Genomic DNA, 17,560 nt, shown 5'->3' with positions numbered 1-17,560 from the left:
AAAAAAGCATATTATGATAAATTTTACAGGGGCAACCTAGTAACATAGTAATCTTGTAACCTAGACCAGCAGCACTGCTGCCCACTAAGTCAAATACAAACATAGTGTAACAGATAGAACAATTAGAGGATCTGATTCATGTTTCCTGTAATGTCCACTATACAACATTTTGTAGTTTCAATGACATTATTATAAACCAAGAGATGATAAAGTATTGACCTTGCTACAGCTAGTCATATCAAAAAAAAAAATCCGTAAAATGGCCACAGCGACTTGGACAGATAAAATCAAAAAGGCACTTTTGGCTACTTAAAGTCATCTCAAATGTAAGATCTATATAAGAAGAAATTCAAAGTGACCATCTTTTGACATAAGCTAGGGTCCCAAGCTGTTACAAAAGATTTATAATAAAAATATCTTTTAAAAAAATAAAAACTTTCAAAGAAAAATCAAAGTGCTGCTACCATTCCATTTCTTCCACAAAAATTTTGGATATGAATAACAATACAATCTGCTTTATAGTTTAATGCTGGTGACATTGGTTGGTTTGTTTCTTACACTGCTTAAGACCAGGTTTGTCCAGAAGTAGACAGAAAGCAGGCTTTAAATTTTCCAATTCTTTCCCAAGTATATATAATTTACACTAGAGTATATAATTCTCTATAGCGCAATGATACTCAAGATAGCTTCAAATACTCAAGCCAGTTTTAAATATATTAGTTCAACTAATTTCAGAGACAGATTGGATAATACTTATCATGATTCACATCTTTCTAAGATGCACCCAGGGGACAGTAGTGATAAATGCCTTGATGTTTCATATGGCGAATTTACAGAACAACGCAAACCACTATTTTCACTCCGGTAAAGCTACCAATGCTTGCATGCTGACCTTGCGTTCCGAGCGCTCCCTGCTCRGCGAAGGGAGCGGCAGGAGCCCCACGGTGCCCAGTCCCGGCTGCCACACGCGGTGCACACAGCAGTGCCAGCGCCGCGGGACCAGCGCAGCGCAGCCTGCCCTTCCCGGCTCGCTCTGTCCTGAGCAGTAGCCACAAAATCAGCAAAGCGGGGGACACGCAGCCACTTAGGTGGCATCTCCAGGGGTTTGTGCTCACGCTGCAGACAGGATACACTCTGATGGCGTGGCGGAGCTCCACTCCCAAGTGATTAGCACCACCAGTGAGCACAGCAAGCCAAGCCAGAGCAGAGGCAGCAACGGGTCCCCAAAGTGACTGCTCTGATCACCTCTTCACTGCTTGAGCACTCCCTGAGGAAGGGGCAACTCCTGCTGATTTGCTCAACAACTAAAACTCACCCGGAACAAACACAGCAGTACGTGAGACTGTATTATTACTTTTGTCCCAATACTTCTGCCTCAGAGAAAGCAAAGATGACCCCGAGCCCTTCTGCAACTGCAATAAAGTTCAGAAGGCAGCCGAGAACAGGCATTTCTCTATCACCTTCATTTCTGATCTCTTGGACTGCTCCTCTGGCAGCACAGCTGTGCAACTTGCCAGCTTGAAAATGTTTACCCTGCTGCAGAAAGCGACTGAATTATTTTCTGCAAAGAACAGTATTGCATGCTGTAGTCAACTGCAAGTAAGCCACTCCACTCAAACTAGAGAAGAATACATGCTGGAGACAGATCAATACAGGGATGATTCAGTTCCCAATCAGAAATCTTCAACAGAGTCAAACAAAAGAAACCACTTACCTTATCAGTAGGGGAAGGAAACAGCAAACGACCAACAGTAGGGGACAGAAACAACCTGAAGCTGCAGATGAGAGGAAATGAAAAGAAATTTCAGCTGTGGCAGCAAGCTGCTATGCAGCTTGGATAACGTGTGCATGTGCAGGTCCTGCTCTGTGGCAAGGGGACTGGGATCCAAGCCTCTATTGCAGGAAAATTTCCCTTTGCAGATTGCAGGAGGAGCTTGCAGCAGTCACAAGAGGTGAAGTACACAAGAGAGCAGGGAGAAGCATGCAAATACACTGCCACACACATGCACGCACTGGGGAAGACGTAAGGGGTGACTGAATAAATAATGCTGTTAGATAAAGGAAAAAAATCCAGCTCTCGGATGTGGCACAACCCTGCAACTATAATTAATGATCAAATTGGCAAAGATTCTTCAACTGCAGAAGCAAAGGCACATTGTGTCTTTTAACTACTTTACAGGTCAGCACTTTTTAGCTGCTATGTACAAGACATTTCCTGAGACCAGGGAGAAGGACAATCACCCACCAGAACAGAAAAAAACTCTGCTGCTTGAAGGTGCTTCTATGAAATGTTTCTTTTGTTACTGTTTAAGTCTGGGTTTTCTGTGCTTCAACTCATGTCATGCCATCAATTTTTACTGCTATTAGCAAGGGCCAGGATCTTTAACTCCCGCCACTGTGCCCAAATGTACTACATATCCAAGCAAGGAATTGCCCTCAGTCCCTCCCTCTGCTGAAAGGTCGTTCACACAAGAGACCGAAAGCTCTGGCTCCAGAGCAGCACAGCTCCTAATCCTCTCTTCAGCCTTAAGGCCTGTGTTAATCCCCCTGACTTCAACAGGATAACTCACAGTTTCCTGCTCAGCAGGATGGCCACTGGAACAGCAGAAGCTGCTGTGCTCCTCACAAGGTTGGCAGGCGCTTGCCAAAGATGCAGGAGATTCGCTCCACATTTCTTCCTCTGCTGACAGGAGTTTGGACACACTGCTCAGAGTCCCCTTCCTGCGCTGATGCTGGCAGAATTTGGCAGTCTTTGATGCCTCAGTCTGCACTGCACTTTACCAGTGTAATGCAGAAGTAAAAACATTACGAAAAGATTAATTCAGAGTTGTTCTCTGTACAGAGGTCACCCAGAGTGCTGCAGTATCTCTGTACCTTGATGGTAATACAATATTAAAGCAGAGTTCCAGTGCACAGCAGAACCTCAGCAAATGAAACCCTGTCAAGGAGGTTCTCCTAAAACAACTGTTAGTGAACAGAGGAGCTCGGTGCATTCCATTCTGCAGCAGCTCACGGTCCAACCCAAAGCCGGTTAGAAACGGTATGGAAAATACATCACTCAGCACAGCACCTACTCAGAGCCGAGGCAGGATTAATTTTCCAAGTGGAGCAGAGAGCGTAAGTGCCAAAATCCCCTTCAATGGGGCTTTGCTTAACCTCTAACACAAAAAACAGCCTACTTCTCAACACAGCTGTGGGCATCCTCCACTAAAGAAGGCCAAGCAGAAACATAAGGATGGGATAGGGCTAGGCCKGCAACTGTCTGGCCCTGGAATTAACAGATTCTTCTGGCTTCCCCCTTAGTCTCACTGTACAGCAAGACACGAGCTGCTGCCTTACGGGAGATCTCTGGTGCCTTCTAACGGAGAAGAGGCAGCAAGTACACAGATCAGCTCCAAAGTCTCTCCTAGAGGAGCTCTCGCCCCTGTTTTGGGAGAATTACCTATTTTGTTTCAGGTAGTTTCTTCTCTTCACTAAATGATACAGGCAGTAAAGCAGCTATAAACAGCAATATCAAAAAGACTGAGAGAATAAAAAACAAAAGCTTTCTCATAATAGTTCCTTACAAATTCCAAGATTTTCATGCAATAATGGCAAAGCTGATGCTAGTATTCAGAGCAATAAATCAGATGGCCTATGCACGTTCAGCAGCATTCTGAAATGCTCCAGCCTACGTGCACACACCAGATGCCTGCAGAGGTCAGAGGGACCAAGGCCCCCCAACTGCTGCCACTTCTGTTCTCTCTTACTCCTTTGTGATTTTAACAATTCCACAACACACATTTTTAACTACCAACACCAGTTTTTAGCAACAGTCTATTAGAACATAGCCTTATTTGTAATATATACTTGCTGGAAATGGAGGTCTTCAGAGGAGCAAAGCTAAGTTCAGGAGTCGTAACTCAGCAGAAAAGCTCTGATGATCTTTAACTTCCTCATATATCTTCTGTACGTCAGAATTTAATAGCACTGCTGGCTACCCAGAAGAGTGAGGTCTCCACCCAGCGACAGCAGTTCTGCAGTTTAGCCACAACGGGTCACTATTGACTCGTGCCACTCTGCAGGGCCAACCCTGCACGGTGACAGGAACGACCGGCATCTTGGTGCGCTGTCGGCACCAGAGGAAATCCAGGGGAGATCCTGTGCATGACGGAGCAACCGAGTCCGCAGCTCCCGCGGCTGGGGCACCCAGCCCGTCCCCTCTGCTGCTCCACGGACCCAGGCTCCTCTCCCAGCAGCGCAGCGGTCAGAGCAGTGAGCCAGGTTCTTCTGAAGAGACCAGTCTGTCCCTGGTGCCCACTAACTTGCATAACCCAGGTGGAATCGAGGACGCGTTTATTCCAGCTAAGGATAAAACTAGAGACTGTTAATAAACAAACTGCAAAACTTAGCATGAAAACAAACAAAACCATAACCATGGAACTATGCTGTTCCTCCAAGACTCCTTAACAGTCATAAGAGGTAACTTTTTTTTTTTCATAAGGAGAGAGACGGTGCCTCCAAGGTCACAGTTGTGTGCGACTGCACAAAAGCACTGTTGTCTGCAGCAGATCATAGGAAACACTGCCAATATGATACACTGGCCTGAACAAAAGCCTTTGGAAAGTTCTAGGCAGAGACAGGCAAGTTAAATAACGAAAAAGGTTTATGGCCTTTTTTTTTTTTTAGTTTATATTTGACAAAACAAAGAAACTCCAGTATCTTTATCCTCAAGGACCAAAAGCTCCAACTCCTGGGAACTGTAAGGGCCAAACTCCTCCCACAGCTAAGGGGACTGGAGTCTGGGTATCTCTCGCATATTCTGGGGTGGAATTTTAAGAAAAAAAAAGTTCTAAACAATTTGCAAGGTAGGAGAGTTGATGTAGCAGAAGTGCTGGTGCTATCATCAGTGAGTCCAAAATGTCAGATGCGTCTCCTGGAACTTCTACCCTCATCTGCCTTGGGTCAGGAACCTCTCTTCCAATCACTAGGGATAAATGTGTGTTACAATGCGCTCGTTTTCCTCATCATGCGCCAGAGAAATTCAGACCCCATGAAGGAAGGCGACTTCCACACTGCTGCTTGGTTCTGCCTGGAGTGGAAACTCATTAGCTTCCTTTCAGAATTCACACAGCTCAATCACTGCTCTTTTAAACCTCCTGCAAATGTGTCATGCCTCCAAAGAGCTCACACAGAAACAAGAAGCATTCCCACTGATGCGACAGGAAAAACACCTCAGAACTGCACCAACTCCTGCTGATTGCAGCAGAGTTGAGCCTACCAGTCAGACAGTATTCTGCATACTTCTAATGTCCAGATAAATGATCCTCTTCAGACGATAAAGCTTTCAAAGGGAAGAATCAGCAGCAGAATCTTTCCAGAAGAGTGGTGCTAAGCTCTTCTGATTGTTTTATTTTGTGAGGACGATCTGTTTTTTGTTTGCTTTCTTTTCATAACCCCTCTGCATTACAACTTGAGCTTTTTTCTTCCCTCATTTACCCAGTCTTCAGCTTCCTCAGTTCCTACAGAGGTGATATTCTCCAGAACTCTGTCAGGAAAGGCTCCTCTCCAGTGTTTCGGAGCTGCACTCCGAAGCAGCAAGGATGCGCCTCCCTTACCACATGTGCAGTCAGCTCTGGTGCACTAGGCACACAGGACTCCTCAGAGAGGCCCTCAGAATCACTCCGAGGGACCACTCGGCATTTCGCCAGTGCCTGGGGACTGCACAACCACTACCACCTACCTGGACTTCTGTTATCAACACTTACAATAATGGAAACACTGACACCCACTCACTTATTTTATGCTGCACATCTTTGTGTTAGAGTTAAGATTAGTAAAATATCAGATAGCTGTTATATTCCAGAGGAAAGCATACTCCTTAAGCAAGCACAAGGCTTTATCCTCAGCGATACCCCACATGCTGTATCTTGTTTCTATAATAACGGTCCAGGTAAATCAATTCAGTTTGACGCTTATCAAAAAGTTCTATTTCAAACTTTTTTGCTTGGATAGTTTCAACCATTCTTCACCATCTTCGGTAGGACTGATTCTTCTCCACTGTGCAAGATGCTTAAAGCATTCCAAGACTGAAACAAGTCCTGTGTGCAAGTGATGGCAGAATTTGTTAGACAAACACCAGGCTCTGTCCTTGGGCTGAAGTGCTTATTGATGCAGTTCTGAAAGTCAAACAGTTATTAAGAAAGGGCACTGGGAGGCTTAAACTAATCTCCTCCAGCACAAATACAGCTTTAGCTTTTGGCACCACATTAATACAGTTAGAGTCCATCAACAATATCCTTAAAAAGTTACGAGTTCCTCTTTCAGTTTAGTAAAACTGCCCTAAAAACAAACATGAAAAACATCGAACACTTTTAAGCTAAAGACAACTACCTAAGGGAAAATTTTTGACTACATATATAATGGGTTATCCCTTTCACCGCTGCCAATCGACAAACAAGAAATATTCTTTCTGGCAGACTGAATTTCTTGAAACTGCAGGAGCTCCTCAAACTGCAGGAGCTCAAAGAAAGATTTGGAATGTTAATGACAAGAGTTGAAACAACAGAATTCAACTCAAGCTTTTCCGCATCTGACAGGATACTTTAAAGATCAAATCATGCTTTCTCTGCTTCCATTCTACTTCCTGAAGTCATATCATCTAAACTGAACATATTCTTCACGTATTTTGTCTGCAGCTCTGTGACCTGCAGAACCTTCTCCTTGAAGGAGGCTGAGCTCTAGGTGATCACATTATCCTCTTCTCAAGTAGAGAGCTCTCTGTGCAACAAGCATTCTCGCAGAACTGGGAAGCGATACCACTGCCGATATCCATCATCTATATACGGCAGTACCTGCTTCAAGAAGTGAGAAGATGGGGAGGAGAGAAAGGCAGACAGCAGATCTAGGCACATCTCAGACAAATTCTGCACCTGTCACAGGTCCAGGTGGCTTTAACAGTGTCACTGAAGATTTATTATGCGCACACCTCCTTTGTCAGCCAAAAGCCTTCAGCAAAGCTGGTGAGTAATTGGTACAGCTGAGAATTAACAGCACAGCCTGTTGAGCTTAAATGAAAGAGGAAAGAAAGGGAGCATCTGTGGACGACTGAAATAGCAAAAAGTAGCTTMTCACAGCCTTTTCAGAGATTGTGAATCAACCTGAGCCTTCCCTGTGCCTCAGGTATTCTTACTGAGGGGCCACATAATTTACGTTGTGGCATCAATCGAGGTTGAGTTACTGAAAGTTAACGGTTCTCTCCTTGCCACTCTCTGCTCTAGAGCCGCGCTGTAAACACTCTGGGGGTGTAGGATGCTGCCAGACAGAGCGATCAATGTCACGTACAAGACGGAAGCAGCTGAGGGTCACAGCTTCACCCCAGGGGCAGTGGCTGGCGGTTTGCATTGCCATGGAGCTGCGAACTCTGCTGCATGACAGGAGCATCCAGGGCACAGCTGCCAGGCAAGTTTAGCAGGCAATGGGATAGCAGGGCAAGACGTGGCAGACAACTTCTGCGCTGGGTTGCTGTAGTAAGCAGCTTCTGTGGCCGGTGTCAAATGCTACTGGCATTGGTATTTTAAACAGCATTGTTCAGAAGTAAAGTTAAATAAATTAGAAATGTTAGTTAATGAATGGCACTTGCTGCTTGGCAATACTCCTAGCCCTTCTTCTCTACTCACTGTGTGAATACATAAGATCATATATACTGAATATTGGTTCAGTCTAAAAGTTTATGGCTTCTGCATTTTACAYGTTGGCATCTACAGAAACATCATCTTGCACTCTCCCTCACCATCACCATCTCTCCTTCACACAACACACTGAGACATGATGCTGCTGCCCTACAGGTCCAAGATGTGACCTTGGCACATTTTGCACTTGTCTGATGCAAGCTCTGATTACATGATTTCCACTGGGATGCCATCTTCGGGCCAATCATCCTTGATTTCTGTTTTTCTCTGGTGTATTATCACAGCTTGCAGTGCCTAGTAGGTCCCATAAGACCATGAATCCTGCATTAGTTTATCTGTATGTGTGTGAGCCTGGGAAGACCAGAAAGACTGTCCCTGGATCACAAATACCTGGACTCCATACATTTCCTTTATCTTGTGCAAAAGATCCCAGTGTTCAAAACTTCAGAATAAGCATAATTAGACAACAGTCCCACCATGGACTCACGCTGCAGCAATCTGATCATTCAGGATCTGAAGAACTATTAATAAAAAAAATATTCAGAGTTGTTCTTGCTGTTACTCCTCACTCTGACAGGCATTATGAATGGTGGCCCGACTACTTATGTTCCTTAAAGACAGTTAATCAAAATGTCCAAATCTTTCAGCCATTTGTGAATGGTTTCCAAGTTCCTCTCTGGAAAACATGCAGAATAGCAGCTTTTCATACCTGAGAAACATGAAATGTTAGAGAACTTCAGCTAGAGGTCACTAGAAATTTACAGAATAAGGTTTCAGAATCTGAAGTTCTTCCAGAGGACATGATCTACACAGAAAACTACTCAACAAAAGCTCTATTAACAGGAAAATTAACTGAAGCTCCACATTCCTCCTAATATTTTTGAATCTCTTTACCAAGAGCAATAATAAGTGCTATTTGTATGCATTCACCGATAACCAATTCGGTGCTCTTGTCAAAGCACTTTATTTTCTACAACATACAATGAAAGCACTGGGCTTTTTGTTTTATATATTCTGCTCTTGCTAACATGCTATCAGGAGAGAGAGCAAGCTGCACTTGCTTTGATAAGATCAACCCAATCCGCAATGTATATGAACACAACTAGAACCAAAGGATGTAGGAAGTTCCAAGTATGACTTGCTTATGTTACAATAAGCTGAATCATATTACTTAGATTACAGAGATTCCAGGTTATTTTGTAAGGATAAAATGTGCATCATCTGCTGCACATGCTGCTTCACTTGCTGAATATTTAAATGACTACGTAACATTCGGTTCTAGTTGGCTACCTAAGATACGTAAATCAGCAGAAACTGTGGCCAATCCAACAGAGAAGGCAAATCTCTAACTACCAGGAGTCCCCTTACAAAGAAAGAGGAGACAGCCCCTCTCCCATCAAACACCATCCCTGTGCATTTCCTGTATATTTGCTTCGAAAGTTTAAGCACTCTCCCCCCACCTTCCCTGTATGACATTCTTATAATTATTTTGCTCCCTATCAAACCATTAGCTGTCCCATTTTCAGGAATAAGGAGTTCAACATGGCAACAAACACTCCGCTCAATGTAAGTACCACCTGAAGAACCACTTGCTAAGGCACCTCCAGGCAGGAGCAAGAGACAAACATGATCTCGCTCCTTTACAGACAGATCACAGTATCTATCCAGCATGCTAAGACTTGGATAAACTGAGAGGATTGTTAATATGACAAGCATTATGCAACAGAAAATTTGTAAAGAACTGTCAATAGCTACTGCTATAACCAGAGAGAGAGGCACAATGCCTGAGCTTTATGAGGATAAATCTGCAATTGCCTTATTAGTTCCTACTGCAATACTGTCTGGCGATCATGTTGGAAAAGGGTGTATAAAATTAAAACAAGTGCATAGTAGGCTACTACCCAGCTTAAGGGAAAAGCAAGCTAATTTTCTGAGAAATCTTTCTTGAGAGAGAGAGAGAGAGAGAGAGAGAGAGAGAGAGAGAGAGAGATTGCCTCTTGCATCTTGTAAAAATAAGGGCAGAAAGGAGGTATGCCATAAATACATGAGGCAGGAAAACAGCTATTTCAGACAACATTGCATAAGCACAAACAGAGAAAGACAGCCATGAGTAAGTTCACGCTAGAAATCTAAAGAATGACAACTAACAGAAGACTGAAATTCTGGAACACTATTCCAAAATAAGGCACAAGCTGACAACCTAAGCAGTTTTAAAATAGAACTCGCTACATCTATAGACAGCATTATGCAATGCACTTTCTGTGGCAACTCTACAATTGGAGCAAGTCCCTTTCCATCACACTTTCTATAACTCTGCAACACCAAATCAATTTTTTTAATGCAACAAAAAAATACCAATAGACCATCACTAGTGTGAGAAACAGGTGAAAACCTATTTTCATTCACAGACAAAAGAGCACAGACAAAAATGCCGGTATCTGTAATTTCCTATAACTAACATTTCTAAGTTGCTGTTGTTTTGGGGGGTTTTTGTTTGTTTTTTTAAAAAAGAAAAGGTACTGCAGTGACCACACCATTTAGGATTCCAAATAATCTTGGACCACTAAAAATAAGTTTTTTCTAACTAAAATCTAAATCTAAGATTATTTTACATACAAACTATTTTCAAGTGCTGAATGCATTCTTTCTGCATACCCACGCCCATATGCCATTCCCATTTATATTTTGTGATCCTGTCTGTGATGACTCAGCCAGAAATAGCTTCATCCAATGCTACACATTCCAAAAACAAGAAGTGAGGAGGAAGAAAAGCCAGTTGTGATTTTACTGGTGGATTTATTTTTTAAATATGAAACAAAAGCAAATCAGACTCTTAGGTGATAACAGTCTTTCCTTCTCTATTATTAATGACTTTCCTTTTTATTTTAGTTAAATAAAATTACGCTTCATCAAACACATTCCAAAGATTTCTGGCAAAGTCTTCCAGGGTTCTGAAGCTCTATGCCAGAGGAATGTTATGATTCTCAGTGTGAGCCATTACACATCTGAGTTACCACCTCAAAGATTTACACAAACAGACTAACAGATCTAGTAACAGCCGGAAGCAAGTAAGTTTAATAAGCGTACTATTTCTCCCTGCTCTCTAATCAAACCTGCTTAGCAGCACTGAACTGACTGCAGGTAACAATGGCATCCTTCCAGGACCTCCCCTTAGCTCTGCATGTAGATACCAGAATCAGGGGTGAAAAGACACAGGATCAACATTATCAACATGTTTGTGCACAATTACTTTATAAATACAAACTGCATGTCTCCAGCACCACAGCTATCATATCCTAAGATCAGTAGCATTAGTGTGTTCTTTGGAATGAAGTTTCAGAAAAAGTTCAGTTAATTGCATTGTTAAGGTAAGAAGTGCAAGAGAACAATCAGAGCTCCAAGAGCATGATATAGTCTTTAGTATGTTGCTCATTTTTCTTCGACCTCTCTGGGCTTTGTTACACTGATGTAGCTCCTTAATCCTAGCCAACTTTGTTTCTACCACACACAAGCAGTGATCTAAAACGTGGGTGTTCTTCCAGATGGCTTCTGGAATACAGCAATGTGGCCCTGCACTAACTATGCATATGCCAATAGCACAACACTCCACCTCTTCAGCTCCGAGTCCATTATAGTTACTCCTAATCCCTTCCGAGCTACCTTTTACAGAAAAACCCTGGGCCTTAAAACAATGAGGAAATTGAAAAGTGAAGAAAATTCAGCATATTTCATTGCGAAATTGGATTAAAAGAATTAGATCACAGAAGCCTAATACTACTTTATGTGCTACAACCCCTCTCCTACTCTACCCATCTTAGCTTTTGAATCACAGATTAGGACAGGGATTGTTCCTTCACACGTGGAAAGCACAGACCTGATAATCACCACAACAGCAGGTAGATCTTCGGGTGAAACATACAAAAAACTTGAATACCTTTATCTTACTGCATTTTTGCAGTCTGAATCTAAAAAGCACTAACAGCTGGACTAATTTAGAGCCCTTTCAAGTACAGCTTTTCTACTACAGTGCCCACAAGGCATTGTACAATGCCCCACCGCTCAAGCCAATTAGCTATTTTTGCAGTGACTTGGGTATTTCATACAACTGTTATTTCAGTAGTTTCTCTTCAAGAGGCAAACCCTATAACACAAGAGTGCAGCGAACGGAACAGCAGATGAATTTCAGTAAGTGGATGAACACGATAAAATGGAAAAAACTCTTTTTTCAAAACTAATTCCTAAGACAATAAAAACTGCTTATTGGTCCATTTTCCCCAAATCTTCCCTTGCACAGCAACTGCTAATCAAAACAGGCACCAAGAAGGGAAGAAGAAAGATGCTCTGCTGCTGTAATTGACACAGCTCTTCTGACCTCCATGAACTAAACCAATTTAGGCCAATTTATCTAGCCTACAGCTTGCTATCTTGGGAATGTGCCCAAACACTCCTCAGGCAAAATGCATATTCAGGAAGAGGCAGGCAGGCTATAGAATTAGGAAATCATATAAGAAACTGCCTGGATCCAGACAGAATTGCAGCTCATTTTATGAGTAGCTGCTTGTCCCTCATAGACTGCTGACGTGTGGAACAAAATCAAGAAATTGCCAGAAGTCCCTCACTTTGCTCAAACTACACACACTGGCTCTGGTATCTCTTAATATCCAAAAGTCTGTTCAAATAAATTAGCATTAAATATCACTAAAGACTGAAGGTAATCCTGAGAACCCAGACAGAATAAGGGGATACATGAAGGCAAGTAGAAATCTTAAGACATAGATGTAGACATTCTGCTTTAAAATGTGAATCTATTTAATTCACGGTACAGATAAAATACACAAAAAAAGCTAGGCAAAACTATGAGCTGGAGCTTCAGCTGGAGCTTCAGCTAGTTCTAAACTTTGGCCAGAACAAAGTTGCACCATCATGGAGACAGCAGTTTTTGAAATGGAGAGGCTTGAATTCACTAGACAATCCACCATATTATTTGCCCGTATGTTTTGCTTCACAATAAAAGCACAGCGAGCATATGTCTGAAACAAGACACAGATATTTCCAATACCTTCCAAACAGGCCTGCTGAACACTCTAACACACACACCACAGACACAGAAACCAACACCAGAGGCAGCACTCTCTCGTACAAAGGAAAYGAGCCACCTGTATCCACAATCATGTTAGTCTCTGAAGACATAAAAGAGATAAAGTTAATCCTTGCACATGAAGATATTTTTGACAGAAAAAAGTAATGCCAAAAGCGAATCTATCTTAATGTTCCTCCTGCACTCTTCGGTTGGAGAACATAGAGCAAAGACACCCCACTGGAGCTAGACTCTTTCACAGGTGCAGAGCACCTGCCTAAGTATTGCTGTCCTCCACAAACTTGGGGTACTCTGTCCTGAAACCTTTCCTTCCRAACTCCCTTCTGATCTTGCATTCAGTTTCCTACAGAGCCATCTCTACTTATCCTCAAATGGTACTTCTGCAGTACTCCTGCATGATACTTTGATACCATCACATCTTCCAGCTGACTCTCCAGTAAAAGTAAAATCCAATTTAGCATCCCTAAACTGCTCCCATGTGAGAGATCCCACTGTGACAGAACAAGCTCTTCAGCATTAATGTTCTTAGCAGACTGCTCAGCAGCTTGGGACAGGTAGGGCAGAAAGACAAAAAAAAAAAAAAGTCCAACAGCCATTATAATTGGATATCAAATACATACAGCACTCATTCTTTTCGTCAGTCAGAACTTCAAGAACTAGAGCACAGAAACATGTTTCCTGGTACTGACCTTTTCACCATGAAACAACAGTCAGACTCCCTCACATCCAAATTTCTCCTACTTTAATTCACAGTGAAAAAGCTAATGGAAGAAAAAAATATCAATTTATCTGGATTCTAATGAAATGTGTACTGCAGTTCTCTCCCCAGTCCTTTTGCAGAAAGACTTGAAATTTGCAGAAGAATGCTGCTGAACTTGCTTTTCAGGCCGCATCTGTGCAACAGTATTATCTCAGTTCTCCTACTTCCTACTCCAGACTAACTGAATGCACAAAGCAAGCACAAGGACTTAAGTACCCTAAAGCAGATCAGCTCTCTGGCTGCAGGACACAGATTAGATTTTTTTTGTGTGTGTGAACAGAATTTATCTCACTTAGTTAGAGCTTTGCTAGCAGCAGCTTTTGAAGTATTTGCTACATGGCAGTAGTCTGCACAGACATACAATAGAATAGCGTTCACCAAGCTTTTCTCTTTATCTGAAAGATTCAAGATGGCAACTGTAAAGCTTTCGGTTGAAAAAAACAAACAAACATACATGTCTCTGATTACTCTCAAATCTCCTCTGTTACTCACAAATCTGTTCCTCTATTATTTTCAACCTGTTGTCAACAGCTTCCCATTTGTGGATTACTGGAATATTGCACTGAATATGAATGGCATTTAAGCCAGGGTCTACTCACTATCCTCTACTAAATAGATTTCCTTTATACTGCAGTGTTTATACCATGTCAACAACTGCAATTTAAAACTAACTAGATCAGGTATCAGGACTTCTGGAAGACCAGCTGCAAAATTTACTCAAAGAACAAGGGGAATCAACCTCTATCAGCACCAACACTGTTCTATCTATTTTCCTTCCAGTTCAGCTATCTCGCCTGTTATTGCACTCACAGTTACTGAAGGCATCACAAGAACCACCTAAGAAGTGGAGTGAGAAGCTGAGAAAGGAACACAWTATCATGGTAAGTGGAAGGTCAGTTCTCTTCCAATCCTCCCAACTACATGTCTATCCTTAAAAAAAGTTCATTGTTCTCAGCCAAAAAAAGTCTCCCTATCCCTTTCACACTTAACTGGCTTGTACTCCAAATACAAAGGGATTTTCCTTGACTTTGATCTTCCTAACATGTGAGGGTATACTCTAAGCATTCTATTCCAACTCTATAGTGGCCACTTATACTCATTCTGGGGTTAATAAGAGTCATATCTATCTCTGCCAGAAAACAGAAAGAAATCCACTTCAATTTACTCTTCATTTGCCACAGTGATCACCATCTGAGCTTCATTTGCTTGAGTTTTTTTCAATTTTTTTTACATAATAGTTAATTTGAGAAAAACAAGAGGGAAAAATTCTAGCAAAGAAATGTAAGCTTTAAAAAAATTCTAAGTTAACTTCTGAAGAAATGAATGCTTCATGAATAGGTTTGTGTACAAAACTACACAGTGTTTGTGTAATAGCTCTAATTCAAGACCTGGAATGCTAACTATTACTCTGAGAAATAACTGATCACATACATTAATGCTATTTTACGGTCACATGATATGTTAACAGGTGGGCTGAGAAGTTTAAGTCAGGGAACCTCCCAGGCCTTTTAAATACTACATATCACGACCTCACACACACTGTTAAATAATCTCTTTTTGTGTTCATCACCCAAACCATCAACATTAATACAAACTGTCATATGCAACTCAAATAAATGGTCTTCCACTGACATACAACATTCATGACTCATTTATTTCCAGATCTGAATGCAATGCAGTTAACAGCAGACATAAAAATAATCAGTAGCTGTGTGCAGTCTTTCCTCAGGCATATTTGATTTTTAAAGAGTTTTTCGACTCCTTAGAATAAAAAGGCATTTAATTTRCATGCAGAGAGAGACCAAGCTTGTAGGCAAGCTTTTTATACATGAAAAATCACAAGACATGTACTTCATTAGTGAAATCCTATCTTCGCAAGAATTGGCATTTTAAAAGAAAAGAAGATTTACAGATAATGGCAAAACTACAAACTCTAAACGGCTCAGAGGGAATTTGCTCAAATAAGATCAGCAATAAGGCTTAAAAAATACAACAGTATCTTTTAACTCAAATATCTAAACCCTCTGCCACATAGAAAATGGGGACTCAGTTACTATAGGCCATTTTTCCCAATCTGTTTTTTTTTTTTTTCTCTCTTTCTCTCTCCTGTAAGTCAAGCTTTTCTCTGGAGGAGCCAAGGGCACAGAAACCCTTATGCTGCTCTCAGCACTACAAGCACAAAGCAAGAGTAAATGACCGCAAGGTGTTAACATGTAAGCCACAGCAGTGAGAACAAGAATAAATCCTGTCCAAGACTGCTGGGCCAAAATTTTAATAAAGACAGATGTTTATGAAAGCAAATTGGCCAAGATTCTGCAAATTGCACAGCATGTTTGAGACTCATTTTCACTCTTCTGAAAGCTCCAGAAAGATCACTAACAGGCATTTCAGAAAGCTTTTATTCTATTTCCTATAGGTATTCAAATATTTCATCCTCCCTTCACCTTTCCCTCACAAACCCAGCTTTCCCTTGAGCTTATTTCCTTTTATACAAACCTCACTTTCATGGTTCAAAGTCAGACATAAACTATGGTGAGCTGCTGTCAGAAGGTCTGATAAGGACCTCCAAAACCATTCTCCTGGGGTCATGAATGCCTAGATAGATTCAAATACTGTATCTGGCAGAAGACTCAGGGACTGCCATGGCCTCTCCAGCACACATCATCCATGCATGACCAGGTGTCAGAGGTGCACCATAAAATTCAATTTTTCTAAAGACAATTCTTAAGACAAATTAAGAAAGTCGTTTCTGAGAATGATTTAAAAGGCTTTGCTGGTATACTTGTAGGCCCAGAGCAAATTCCTAGCAGGCTTACACAAAGGCCATCTGAATGCAAAGAAGATCCTCAATCTATTATTGGGGCCACTTTTAGCACATTTGTTTGGATTCAACTGCTAGAAAAGACACAAGGCAATACCCCAGGACTTGGGTATTATGAAGGGATATCAACTCTAGATAATTTTTCTCTGAATCTCAGAGTCTCACAAGATACTCAGGTTTCAGCTGAAAGCAATAGCTTGCATAACCACTTGTCCCTACCTTTATAAAAAGCTTGCTTTTTGTAGGTGCTTAGTACTTTGTGAAGAGTTCAGATGTCCAACTTTCCATCTCCATTGCTGAAAACTCCTGAATGAACATCATCAGCCTCTGTGTCTGAAAAATGCTTGTAAGACATGGAAAAACTGTCATGTGAATTCTTCAAAATAGTCAAAATAAATTAAGAGTCTAAGGTTTACAGTCCTGTAATGGCTAAGCAATAAATAACAAAAAAAGTCTAGAATAGTAAGGCAATAATAACAAATTAAACCTTCCCACATTTTTTCAAACAAGTATTTGCTTATTGCTTTTGTTAGAGAATGAGAGATCTCATTATTTCTCTGACAATATACATAAAATTTCACATTTAAAAATATCCTTGCCTCAGATGGCCTTAATTACATATTTTCTTTCCAGATTCTATAATCTGCACTTCAAATCTCTGGAGAGAAAAGTCTGCTCCAACAGCTGTTGACTTATATGAACTCACCTGCTCAAGTGTGCTCCCTCCTATTGTTCAGGGAGAAGTCGAGGAGACACAAGCCAGGGAAGTACATTGTACTAGAAAAAGTCATCTCCTTGGAATCTGGAAAAAAAAAATGTCATTTGCAGAAGTAAGTTATTTTAGCACTGTATTTTTCATTACCCTAATGAGTAATTTTAACTGTGGTGAAGCAGCCTGGTGCTGGGTTCTCCCTGCAGGCCACACGCCCTGCTCTGATGGTCAAAGCAGAGTCACGGCCAGGGGGCTGCCCCAGCCACACGGACAAGCCAGCCAAGACCCGGGCAGCCTTTGTGCACACAGGCACTTACCATGTGCAATAACCACCACTCAAGAACAGGGCTAGCTGAAAGGCCTTCTGTGTTCCTAGCAGAAAGCTCTGCAGTTTTGAAATCCATTTTCCTTTCATGCTTCAGTAAGTGTGGAAACATGTAGCAGATCTTGCAGCTTCTGATTTAAACAGGAGACTTTCTTCAGTGTTTCTCAGGTGAAA

General features: G+C 41.6%; 1 protein-coding gene across 3 annotated transcripts in view; it reads right to left on the bottom strand.

Annotated features, from left to right (window-relative positions):
- Positions 1–17,560, bottom strand: part of STK32A (serine/threonine kinase 32A) — a 48,186-nt gene that overhangs the window by 30,512 nt on the left and 114 nt on the right. The window contains exons 1-4 of one of the 3 annotated variants that reach the window (XM_026046196.1): positions 17,379–17,467; positions 17,056–17,151; positions 16,569–16,692; positions 1,715–1,775 (exon numbers count right to left, since the gene is read on the bottom strand). The gene's annotated coding sequence lies outside the window, so the exon portion shown is untranslated. Of the gene's footprint in view, positions 1–1,714; positions 1,776–3,849; positions 4,048–16,568; positions 16,693–17,055; positions 17,152–17,378; positions 17,468–17,560 lie in introns of those variants that run through there. The other 2 variants (XM_026046202.1, XM_026046207.1) reach the window with 2 other exon arrangements.

Source organism: Nothoprocta perdicaria, unplaced genomic scaffold (genome assembly GCF_003342845.1).
Source record: "Nothoprocta perdicaria isolate Ctin4 unplaced genomic scaffold, notPer1 scaffold_107, whole genome shotgun sequence".
Classification (NCBI taxonomy): domain Eukaryota; kingdom Metazoa; phylum Chordata; class Aves; order Tinamiformes; family Tinamidae; genus Nothoprocta; species Nothoprocta perdicaria.
Note: the sequence above shows the minus strand (reverse complement) of the source record. Positions and strands in the feature narration are given on the sequence as shown.